Source organism: Lactuca saligna, chromosome 7 (assembly GCF_052625555.1).
Source record: "Lactuca saligna cultivar CGN05327 chromosome 7, ASM5262555v1, whole genome shotgun sequence".
Taxonomy (NCBI): domain Eukaryota; kingdom Viridiplantae; phylum Streptophyta; class Magnoliopsida; order Asterales; family Asteraceae; genus Lactuca; species Lactuca saligna.
The window spans coordinates 68445701-68457707 of NC_136423.1; positions in this window are offsets into that span (position 1 = coordinate 68445701).

Consider the following 12007-nt stretch of genomic DNA (forward strand, 5'->3'; position numbering starts at 1 on the left):
CCTTTGGCACCGCTCACAACTTTTGCAAAACATATAACAATCGCGTGACATGGTTGGCCAAAATAATCCACATTCAAGGACTTTTCTCAAAGTCCGGCTAGGTACGAAGTGTCCCCCACAAGCAAATTCATGACAAAATTGCAAAATGGATTGGTGCTCTTGTTGGGGCACACATCGCCTAATGATTTGATCGGGACAATGTTTCCACAAATAAGGTTCATCTCACACATAGTATTTTGCATCACTTTTCAACTTGTCTTTCTGAGCACGCGTGAATGTATCGGGATACCTTTTTGTGACCAAAAAGTTAACGATATCGGCATACCAAGGAATAGATTAGGTAAGGGAAAAGAGATGCTCATCCGGAAACTCGTCCCGCAATGGGAGAGGAGTTTCATTTGAAGTGATCCGACTTAGATGATCGGCAACGAGGTTCTCACATCCGCTCTTGTCCCGGATTTCCAAGTCAAATTCTTGTAACAGTAGGATCCACCGGATGAGTCTCGGCTTTGCATCTTTCTTCGTTATCAAGTACTTAAGAGCTGCGTGATCTGAATACACTATGACCTTGGTACCAAGTAGGTATTGTCTAAATTTCTCCAAGGCGAACACTATGGCTAATAGCTCCTTTTCCGTGGTAGAGTAGTTGCTTTGGGCATTGTCTAGTGTCCTTGATGCATAACAAATCACATGGGAGGCCCTCCCATTCTTTTGACCCAAACGGCGCCAATCGCATAGTTGCTTGCATCACACATGATCTCAAAAGGGAGATCCCAATTTGGTGCTTGCATGATGGGAGCGGATGTAAGCAACTCTTTGAGCTTGTCAAAAGCTTCTTTGCACGCCTCATTGAACTCGAAATCGACCTCCTTTTGCAAGAGTTGGCACATTGGTCTTGTTATCTTTGAAAAATCCTTGATGAACCTTCGGTAGAAACTTGCATGGCCCAAAAAAGAACGAACTTCCCGAACACAGGTCGGGTAAGGTAAGCTTTGAATAACATCAATTTTGGCCTTATCTACCTCAATTCCTTTTTTAGACACAATGTGACCCAAAATGAGACCTTGACTCACCATGAAATGACATTTCTCAAAATTCAAAACCAAGTTTGTTTCAATGCATCTTTTTAAAATTTTTGTGAGATTAGTCAAACATTCTTGAAAAGAGTTGCCATGTACCGTGAAATCATCCATAAAAACCTCAATTATGTTTTCAACATAATCCGAAAAGATACTAACCATACAACGTTGGAAAGTGGACGGGGCGTTACACAATCCAAATGGCATTCTCCTGTATGCAAAAGTACCAAATGGGCATGTAAATGTTGTCTTTTCTTGGTCCTCTGGTGCCACCGGGATTTGGTGAAAACTAGAGTACCCGTCTAGACAACAATAATGGGATTTCCCGGCCAACCTTTCTAACATTTGGTCAATGAAAGGCAATGGGAAATGATCTTTTTGTGTGCTCGCATTGAGTTTGCGGTAGTCAATACATACTCTCCACCCGTTTTGCACACGGGTGGGAACCATCATACCTTTGTTGTTCTCGACCACCGTGATTCCCGTCTTCTTTGGAACGACTTGCACCGGACTCACCCACTTGCTATCCGAGATTGGATAGATCATCCCCGCATCAAGAAGCTTTAATATCTCTTTCTTCACAACTTCCATCATTGGTGGATTTAGCCTTCTTTGCGCGTCTCTACTTGGCTTGCATTCATCCTCCATTAAGATCTTGTGCATACAAGTGGAGGGGCTCAAACCCTTGATATCCGCAATCGTCCAACCCATGGCTTCTTTATGCTCCTTCAACACCTTGAGGAGTTGCTCTTCTTCAAATTCGGTTAAATGAGTTGAGATGATAATCGGAAGGGTTTCATTCTTTCCCAAGTAGGCATACTTCAAGTGTTGAGGTAAGACCTTTAATTCCAATTCGGGTGGTTGAACAAGGGATGGAGACAATTTTGTATGAGTTGGGGACAATTCAATTTGCTTGACATCTAAGCTTGTGGATTTTTTCATTTCCATTTTATTTACCAACTTCTCAACTTCCGGATCCAAAGAATAAAGCTTTAATTGCTCGGCTAGCTTCCCACAATCGAATCCTTTGCTTAAGATCATCTCCAACATATCACCGTTAGATAACTCAAACAATTCTTGAGTAATTGGCTCAACAACATCAACAAAGTACAAAGATGAAACATCACTAGGATATCTCATGGCATCATAAATATTAAAACTTATTGTTTCACCATCAAACTCCATTGTCAAGCTTCCCGCATACACATCGATTTTTGTCCTAGCCGTCTTCAAAAACGGTCCCCCAAGCAAGATTAGAGCCGATTTGGAGGACACTTGCTCATCTAGATCAATCACATAGAAATCCTCCTGGAAGACTAATTGGTTCACTTGCACTAGGACATCTTCTAAAACACCTCTAGGAAAGACACTTGATTTATCCGCAAGAGAGATTATAACACCGGTTTCACTTAAGGGGCCGACATTTAATGATTCATACACTGAATAGGGCATGACATTGATAGAAGCACCAAGATCAAGCATAGCACTACTAAAAGTGACATCTCCAATCTTGCAAGGAACCGTGAACATTCCGGGATCTTTGCATTTGGGTGGAAGTTTCCTTTGTAAAACTGCGGATGCGTTTTCATTCATCAAAATTTTCTCATTTCCCTTCAACTTCCTCTTGTTGGTACAAAGTTCTTTCAAGAACTTTGCATATCTCGGGATTTGCTTGATTGCATCAAGTAGAGGGATGTTTACTTCCACCTTTCGGAAGGTGTCCAAAATCTCTTTCTCCTCCATATTCTTCTTTGAAGTTGCAAGTCGAGAGGGGAACGGTGGTCGAGTGGCTATTGGTGTTACTAGAGGGATGGACTTCTTTGGAACTCCGGTTGGTGCATCGTTCTTGACTGTAGGTTCTTCAATGGGAATGATCTCTATTTCTTCTTCTTCTTCCCTTGGCTTCTTCTTTGAACTACTTTCTCCGGCTTGCTTGCCACTTCTCAAGGTCACCACATTGACATTTGGGTTCTTTTCGGTTTGAGAAGGGAGTTTACCACGAGATTCCAACTTGCTTATAGATGTAACTATATCTCCCATTTTTGCTTCAAGGTTGGAGATACTAGTCCTTGTCTCTTTTTGGAATTGTTGGGTACTAGTGGCTAGAGATTTGACAATGTCTTCAAGAGACATTCCGGAGCTACTTGGTTGAGATTGAGGAGATTGTTGATGATGATGTGGAGGGTGCGGTTTGGATTGATAGTGTGGTTGTTGATGTTGGTATTGAGGTTGTGGTGGTGGATAAGACGGTCTAACCAATGCATTGTGAGGCAATGGTCTTGGGTTGTAGCTTCCGTTGGGATTTGGCTTCCAACTTGAATTATATGCATTTTGGTACCCGGATGGTTTGTTGTGGTAGTTTTGGAATTCTCCCGTGGCATTCACATGCTCCGCATCTTCTTGAAGGATGGGACACATATCCGTAGGATGTCCCATGGTTGCGCATATTCCACAAACCATCACTTGTGGAGTTTGTCCCATGGCTAGCTTTTGGACGACGGATGTTAGATCTTTTATTTGAGACTCAAGATTCGATGTTCCCACTTCATTAACTTTATGTTGTGTGTCTCTCTTCATGTCTTGGCGAGGGCCAAAATGTTGTGAATTTGCGGCTATGGTGTTGAAAAGTTGTCTTGTTTGTTGTGGGGTTTTACTAAAGACATCTCCACCACTTGAGGCATCAACTAGTCTTCTCTCCATTGGCAACAATCCCTCATAGAAGTGTTGAATGAGGAGTTGTTCCGGAATTTGGTGTTGTGGGCAACTATAGCACAAGTTGTTGAACCTCTCCCAATAATCATGGAAAGTCTCATTTTGACCTTGGTGGATTCCACAAATCTCATTTCGAAGACTTGAGACTCTTGAGGCAGGATAAAACTTGTCGAGGAAAGCTCTTGCCATGTCGGTCCATGAGTTGATCGACCCCGGTGGAAGATAGAATAACCAATCTTTTGCTCTATCGGCCAATGAAAAGGGGAATGCCCTTAGCTTAATTTGGTCATCGGTTGACCCTTGTGGCTTCATGCTAGTGCAAATAATGTGGAACATCTTCAAATGCTTATGAGGGTCTTCATTCTCCAATCCATGGAAAGTCGGTAGGTGATGGACTAAACTTGACTTCAACTCCGAGCCTCCTTCCAAAACCGGGTAATTGATACCGGTTGGAGTTTGTGTAACATCGGTCTCCATCATTTGCCTCAAAGTTCTTTCGGGAACTTCTCCTCCGTCCGCCATTTCAATTGGTTCAATAATGGGTGGATTTTTTTTGTAGGGGTGGTGTTTCGGGAATTTCTTGGCGAAGGTCGGGACTAGAATCGGGTTCTATGTCGCTTAATGAAGCAGTTTCGACCTCCGGATCCCCGTGAGGATTAGAAGTTTGACCACGTTCAATTCGCTTCTCCTTCGCCAAACGCCTTGCTTCTTTTTCGATTTCTGGATTGTAAATCAAGTCACCTGTACGCTGAGATCTGGGCATAGAGAAACAAATTGATTAAAAATAAACCAATCCCCGACAACGGCGCCAAAAATTTGGTGGTTGTCGAGGCCAACACAAATAATAACCCTAAATGTTACACACTAAAATAGTGTATAGTGGTAAAGGGATCGAATCCACGGAGATTGGTTCAATTTCTAACTCTATGAAAAATCTCTTTGTAAAAATACTTGTAAAATGACAATAAAAATAAAATGGGGGGTTTTGGTGTTTTGAAATACTTGAAACTAACTAGAATTAACTATGATTTAAATAGACAATTGCAACAAAAATAAGAATTTGATGTAAAATCAATAAGGGAAAGATGGTTGACTTAAAGTTTTCTCACTTTGACTTTTGATGAACATATCATTAGAATTCAATGGTGCAATACTTGTTTTAAATCCTCAATTTGGCTATAGTAATCCAAGGAGCTTGAGATTACCTAGACTTTTCTTAATTGTTGAAATGGCTAGAGAAGCTCATAACAATTTCCTTAGTCAAAGTCACTAATTCCAAATAGCATGTAATTAGTGAAAGTCAACTAGCATTAAGAACCAAAAAGTCACCAAATCCAAGAGGGGTCAAATGCTTTCACCACCATGTTGGAGGGAATGTTTTTATGATTGTGTGAAGCAAAAACAACACAAAAATCATTTGTTGCTTGCTAATTTGAGGATCCTTTACTTAATCAAGAAATTAGCCAACTAATCACCACAAACACATTTAAACTCATGAACTAAAACATACAAGTAATGATGAGATGTTAAAACACAAAATATTCCCATAAAGATTCAAGAACATGTTCATGGATTCTTCAACATTCAACAAAAGTTCAAAGGATTAACCAAAAGTCAACCAAGATTAGTTTAGCCAAGCATGGCTAACCGCAAAGAAACAAAGTTAGAGAAAATTGTACCAAACATTAAGCAAGAATCAAGAGGTAAAAATATGATGTTCTTCAAGGGTTCTTGGCCTTCAAAAGTCTTCAAAACTCCAGAGAGAATCTTCAAAAATCGGGTGTCCAAGAGTATGCAAAAGATGGGCACCAACCTTCCTCAAATAGCTCAAAAGAAGAATTTCCGAAACTGCCCCTGCAGGAGGTTGCGCGAACCGCGTGCTCTTGCGCGGGTGGTCCCTGGATGTAGCATCTTTGAGGTTTTGGGCGTCCATAGCTTAGCCCACTTGGCCCAGGTCGAATCCAATCACCTCCTAGCCCATTTTCTTCAAGTTTTTCTTCATTTTAAGCCCAATTTGACCTCTCTAAGTCCTCCAAAGCTCGTGAACTCGCCCGATTAATAATTTACGTACGCTTGAATATTCCCCCGCATCTTGCAAATTTAAAGTTTATTTCTGTCCAAGTCTTCAAATAATCATCAAGATCACTCTATGCATCATCTCCACTACCCATCAAGCCCAACGTCATTTTTGTCTACCAAATCTCATCGCCTCCTATACGTCCCGAACACTCCCGCTCCGCTAGACCCGAAAACCTGCAATTATGCTCACAAGATTCGAGAGTACCCGAAATAGTCATAAAATAACAAAAAGGAAAATATGCATGGAAATTATCTAAATTATGAATGAAATATGCTAAAATAAACTATAAAAAGAAGTAAATAAAATGAAGCTATCACCTCACGACAACTAAAAACACACAAGGTCAACTACACCACACATGACCTAAAGGTTGGAGCAGTAGTGTTCACTCTAAAGATTTGGAGGCACTACCTATACGGAACAAAGTGCACCATCTTCACGGACCACAATAGCCTTCAACACATATTCGACCAGAAGTAGCTAAATATGAGACAACGACGTTGGGTCAAGCCATTAAACGAATACGAATTGGAAATTTGTTATCATCTGGGTAAAGCCAATGTAGTGGCAGATGCCCTAAGTAAAAAGGAGTACTCTGGGCGAAGAGTGAAAGCGCTAACCATAACAATCCATTCATACCTATCAAAGCAAATCAAGGAAGCCCAACTAGAAGCCTTGAAACCAGAAAACGTGACAGGTAAAGCACTTAGAGGAATGGACAAGGATCTGGAAATCAAGAGTGACGGAGTTCATTATCTCATAAATCGAATCTGGACACCGAAATTTGGTGGATTTAGAGAGGTGGTCAAGAATGAAGCACACAAGACTCGATACTCCGTACACCCAAGTTCAAATAAGATGTATCTGGATCTCAAACAACTCTATTGGTGGCCAAACATGAAAGCAGAGATTACTAACTATGTTGGCAAGTTCTTCACTTGTGCCAAGATCAAGGTAGTGTTGGATTAGTGTCTAAGTCCATAACTATAATTGGTATATACTTGACTCGACCCGCCATGGTTCATTTAGGTTGAATGGCATCATGCATTTGGATAGACTAAAATGAGAGAAATAACATTTAAGGTTTATTAATATAATATAGGTTTTAATATATTAATAATATTATTTAATTAACATTGATCAAGAATTAATCTAGAATTAATTAAGTGATCAAAAGAAGGCTAATTAAATATATGGGTTAATTGTGTAAATCATCCATACTTATGTAGTGGGCTAATGCTCCATGGATTATCAAGTTGGGCTAAAACCCATAGGATGCTCCATGGTGTATTTGAACCCATGGATCAAAGGAAATGGAAAGCCATGACAATTAGGGTTTACCCTAATTGTGTCACACTATATAAGCATATAATTCTTGTCAAAATCGGCCAGTAGGTCTATATGTGGAGGGAAAGCCGATTTCATGAAGTGATGAATTCTCTCTAAGTTATTCGAAGTGCATATGATGTTGTGTGAACCATTTGAGGTGTCACATTTGGGGCACTAGGCTCTTGATCTCCATGGAATCAAGCACCAAACAAGAGGTATGTAATTCTACTAGAATTTATATTATGTGTACTTTATATTATGCTAGTTAGAACAATACCTTGGAAAATTGATATTTGCATGTATAATAGAGAAAACATAGATCCAAGGTATTTAGGGTTGCATATACACCATAGGAGTGTTAGATTGCTCAAAACCCAACAGTGGTATCAGAGCCTAGGCTTGTTTTCACTTATGCTTGATGGAAATTGCCTGAAAATCGAATTTTGGTGCTGTCTACACAGCAGACTCGCAGAGTCCATGAAGGGACTCGACGAGTCCAAGTGTAAAGTCATCCAACTCGCTGAGTTGGTTCATGCACTCGATGAGTTGGAACCCCAAACACCATATCTTCGAGTTTTGGTGTTGTAATTGGTGTAGAATCATTACCTTTGATTGTTTTGGACTTATAAAACCTATTTTTTTAAATGGTAATGATTATGCTAAACCAATTTCAATGCTACAATAAAAGTTTCAAGTTTATATGTGTTTATGTAATTCTTGAAAAATGTTGATTACGAATGTTCATGCTTATGAGTTTTGGTAGATCATAGGAATTATATGCAAATTGTTTGTTAGTATAATTCTTGATCTCACTGAAATTGTATCTTGTCCTCAAATTATGGACTAAGAGTTTTATGTTTCCTTGATTTATGAGTTAATTTAGATTAATGAAAAAAATTGTGTTTTAGATGTTTTCAATCCAAATTAATCTAGAGTTAGTTCATAAAATATGTTTTTGTAACTTGTCTTCAAGTTATATGAAAAGTCATATTTATGAATCTTAAAACTCATAAATGTGTCAGGTTACATAAAAGATGAAGAGTCTTTTTCATTAAATGGATTTATAACTCCTTAACTTGTCCTCAAGTTATGGATGTTGAAAAGTCACATCCTTAAAATTGTTTTTAAAATATAAGGAGTTACATAAAAATGAAGAGTCTTCATTTTAATGTACATTAAACTCAAAAGTTATGAAATGAAAAGTCTTGAATACTTTCAAAACTTGCCCTCAAGTTTTGGAATTTGTAAAGTCACCCCATGTATTAAATTAATTAAAGTGTTTAATTAAAACAGTTAATACTTCCATAAAGACATGGCTTAAGTTTAATTAAATTAATAGTATAGTTTAATTAATAGATTAAACCACCAAGTATTTTAAGTGTTTAAAATACACCCTTATACTATTATTATAATTTTAACTATATAGATATGTATAAGATAAAGTTAATCTTACCATTAGTAAGCCTCATTCACGAAGCCGGTCTATAAGGGGGGTATAAGGTTACTGCTTATAAAATGGCAGTTTAATGGGTGTCCACTCTCACCCACTACTTCCTTGACTGGTGGAGGGTCGTTAGCCGAATGGGTAGGAAAGGACTATAATTCTCCCTTCATTAAAAGTATAATGATAAATACTAAGTAACTAAACACTTATAAATTCCCAATCTTAGTTACTTAGGAAACTGTGAAAAGGTGCTAACCCATGAAATTACACTTTGTACCTTACCAAGTCGTTAGTGGAGCGTGTGTGGTTAACCGACATACTAATAAGGACTAGTAAGAGTGGAAAAGGGTAACTTGACTTTATTATAGATCGGTGGAGCGTGTGTGGTAAACTGGCACATTGATTAGGTGATAAACTTAAGTGTACCAAGTCAATTTGGATTGTTATTCACACCTTGTTTGTGATCCTCGGCATCCCAGTCACAAACTTGAGAGGGCACAATCGAGATTCAAACATGTCATTGAAAGTTAAATGTATCTCAAAAGATCTAGGAGTTTCAAATCCAATTAAAACTTAATTATATTTTGTTTTTCATGGTGGAAATTGGTAAATTGTCATTTACCTACCTTCAACTATTTTATAACTCGGATTACAACATCCCTCTTCTAGTTATAAATAGGTTGCTGGATCCTAGCCTTAATTTTCATGTTAGGTGTTATATTAAGGACTTTAAATCAACTAACTTGAATTTCTCCCTTATGGATGTCTCCTTTAGATAACTATGGTCTTCCCAAATCTTTAGGAACAAGCTATCCTAATGAAGATGATATCCCAAATGGCAATCAAGGTGAAAGATCAATCCCTTTGTTGTGCATTAGTGGGACTAGAAACCATACTTCACTTTCTCCACCTCCTCCAATAAATCCCCCTATCCCACAAGTTTCAAGACTTTATAAGTTCCAAGCTAATCAATCCCTATTGGCAAACAAAGTCTACATGTGCTTAGGTCTAGGCGATTACATCACATATTAACAAGCCGGGAGAGTCGGGTGTCAAAGTCTCGAGGTAGCTGGCTGTTGACTTGGTTATTCAGTCTCTCCCTGGTGACAGATCATGACATGACCCTTTAATGATATTATCTATTTGCTTAGTGCTGCTGAATCAACCATGATTTGGAACACTGGTAAAGCAAATTTGATTAGAAGATCAACTTCCCAAAACTTCATGGACATTGACAATGATGACACTAGAAATCCAGAAATTTTTTCTCTTCCCAATGGAAAGGGATCAACGTCAAGTCATTTGACATAATGGTAAAGAGAAAAGATAATTTTGAGATAGTCTTATGTACCATTTCCAAAGAGTCTCTATGTTTCTTTTGCCAAAAGAAGGGGCATTGGTTGCGAAGCTGCCACATTTACCTAAAAGTCAATAAGGATAGTAAGTCAAATGATTGACTTTACTTTAGGTAAAGTCCATTATCTAACTCTATTAAGATCCTATTTGTAGATTCTTAATACATAATGCAATGTACTTGCATTTTGATGTTTTGGAAGAATCAAAGGAAGCTTAAAGAAAGAGTGTTCTGATTCTGATCGCGAAAATGGATTTCAGTTGCATGGTTCGGTGATCAGAAATTTTTAGCTGTTGCTTAAGAGTTATGATATACTGCTTAGGAATAGATAACAACAAAGTTTTTCATATGTATTTGCATTGTAAGGATAAGTTTTTCCGCAAGTTTTTAAAATCAAAGAAAAGTTTTGATTTTAGTTATTTTAAGTATCCTTACAAAGGCATTTGTGAAAAATTGTTGTTTATATATTTCCATTGTTAAGCAATAGTGGAAAATGAATTTAGTGTCATAATTTACCAAATAACGAAAGATTCTCATCACCCAAGGTTCAGTTGGATAGAAACTTGGAATCATATGACTTGTATTGTATGATGAATGAGAATTATTCATCTTCGGGAAATTAATACTAATTCATTGTTCACATGTATATGTAAGTTAAGTGAAGGACAAAGGGATGGGGAACACTTGGGTGTGTGCTGATCACGTCCAGCACAAAGAATATTCATCATGATTTACTAAGGTTTAGTAAATATGGTTATTCTTACAAGTTTAAGAGTAATTATGAAACATTGGAAAGGTATCAATTGATGGGTTTTAGCCATAAGAACTTTCCTATGTGCGCATGCAAAACCCTAATGCTCGGATCTAGGCTTTCTAATTAAACATGCTTTGAATCCAAGACTTCTAATGGCTAATTAGGTTAAATAACAACATTGAAATAGATCTAGAATCATACCTTTGGATTCCTTGTTAATCTTGTTGTCTTGGAGCTTCTAGAGTCACAAATGTCACTCCTCTAATGGCTTACAAACACCAATAGCAAGCAAAATGATTTAGGAGAGAGGAGAGGGGAGGAATTCGGCCAGAGTATCTCTACTTTAGATGGTGTGTCGAATTCCCTCACCCCTAGGGTCTATTTATACTTGTAGACTCCTTAAGGATTACAGCTTTAACCCTAATTGGATAACTTAGACTTTAAGTTGATCCATATCCTTTCCTTGATAACCCTATGGACGATTTTGGCTTATCCAAGCCCTAGAAATCGTCCATCCTATCATGGATAAGGATTTATAGTCTAAAGTGTAACTATCAAACAATTGACAGTTTATACCTTCTTATTTATTTAATCTCTTTAAGTCACCAAATTAATTCCAATTAATCTATGACTTATATTAATCAAATAACCATATATTATTCCTTATAATATTTACTCTCTCTAATCATCCATCAAGTTGCTATGGTGAAGGCAACCCAAAAGGACCATGCACAACCGGATCAAATATTTGCCTAATATAGTTGCAGTCTTAGACACTATTCCAACAGTCTCCCACTTGGATAAGTCTAGTAACTATACAAGTACAATTCGGTTTGCAATCGTAGCTCTCAAAGACGCTATCAAAATCTAATCTAATCAATCTTGTCCTTTAGATAAGGGATCGTACAGTCCTCTGTTAGATATCATGCTGACAATCCTATTGAATGGTTAGTCTAGCATTTGATTTCTCGATCTCCGATTTATTCGACATAGAACTTAATCAAACACATCAATTCAGTTCTGACCGGGCCCGGCACATAAGTCAAATCAAATCATCGAGTGGTCAAGATATCTCTTCTACCCTCTTAGGATAAAATTTACAGATAAACTTCGACTTATATGCATTTACTTATTCATTAACCAACTATACACAACAATGCGTTTTATAACACCAAGTTACTGATGCGTTTTCGCATTATCAATGTACAATCAATTAACAAATAATAAACCATATATCTAGGTTTTAAGACTATAT